Consider the following 1,388-nt stretch of genomic DNA (forward strand, 5'->3'; position numbering starts at 1 on the left):
ACATCTTCAACACTGGCAGATGCCACAGTGCTTAGTGTGACACCGAGCACTCCCTGGTCAGCAGTAAATTGCATCACCAGCCCAGATGAATCCACTATCAAAGCAATAAAGACGTCCACACATCAAAACTGCCAGAATCTCGCTCCCCGACCTCTGTGCATGCTTTGCCGACACCACCTCCAGGACCATTCTGTAGGGTGTGTCGAAGACAGACGGAATCACCTCCGTGATGTTGTCTACAATACAGCCATGACTATCCTTGGCAGGAGAAAGAGGCAAAACCCAGACTGGTTCGAAGCTGGAATCACAGAGCTATGGTCTGCTACAGAAGCAAAACGAGCAGCCCTCATCCAGCACAAGAAGGACCCTTCCAAGAAGTCTCTTGTTGCTCTCAGGAAAGGCAGGGGTGATGCCCAGTGTATTGCTCGTGACTGCACCAACGACTATGGGCTGAATCTCTGTCTGAGCATCCTATGCTCCGATAACTCCGGCAACAACTACGGCATGTACACTAGCATAAAGAAGACCCTCAGACCAACTATCTCAAAGACCACTCCACTCAAATCCTCCGCTGGCAATGTCATCACAGAGAGGGGAATACAGATGGAAAGATGGGCTGAACACTACCAGGAGCTGTACAGAGGAGAGAACGTCATCACAGATACCGCACTCAAAAGTATCATCAGTCTGCCTGTCATGGAAGAACTTGACCAGTTGCCCTCTGTTGACAAACTCAGTAAGGCCATCAATCGCCTAGCAAGCACTAAGGCTCCTGGAAAAGATGGCAATTCACCTGAGGTCATAAAGGCTGATGAGAAGTCTGCTCATATACCACCTGCACAATCTTCTCTGTCAGTGTTGGCAGGAAGAGTCAGTACCTCAGGGCATGTGCAATTCCAGCATCATTGCCCTCTTCAAGAACAAAGGCAACGGTGGTGAATAAAATAACTACCGAGGCATCTCACTTCTCAGTAGCATCTGCAAGGTTTTTACTCCTGTGGATTTTGCTCACTAGCTGCTTGCATATATCCAGTGCAGGTTCTGAGCAGAATGGTCAATAATCAACATGATCTTCTCACTACAACAGCTCCAAGAGAAATGCTGAGAGCAGAGACAACCATTGTACGTCACCTTCATCGACCCGACAAAGGCCTTCCACCTGGGCAGCACAAAGGGCCTCTTCACACTACTCCAAAAGGTTGGATGTCGCCATAAGCCCCTCAGGATGATCATATCTTTTCACAAAGACATGCAAGAGTCTGGGAGAATACTGGCCAAGAACACCAAGATGAAGGCCTAACAGGCCTATGCATTCAGTACGCAGCAATCAAACATGGATGAAGAGAGCAGCCAAAACATGTCCCATCTCCGCTGCCTCAGAAGAATCC

Source organism: Mobula birostris, chromosome 4, assembly GCF_030028105.1.
Source record: "Mobula birostris isolate sMobBir1 chromosome 4, sMobBir1.hap1, whole genome shotgun sequence".
NCBI classification, from domain to species: Eukaryota; Metazoa; Chordata; class Chondrichthyes; order Myliobatiformes; family Myliobatidae; genus Mobula; species Mobula birostris.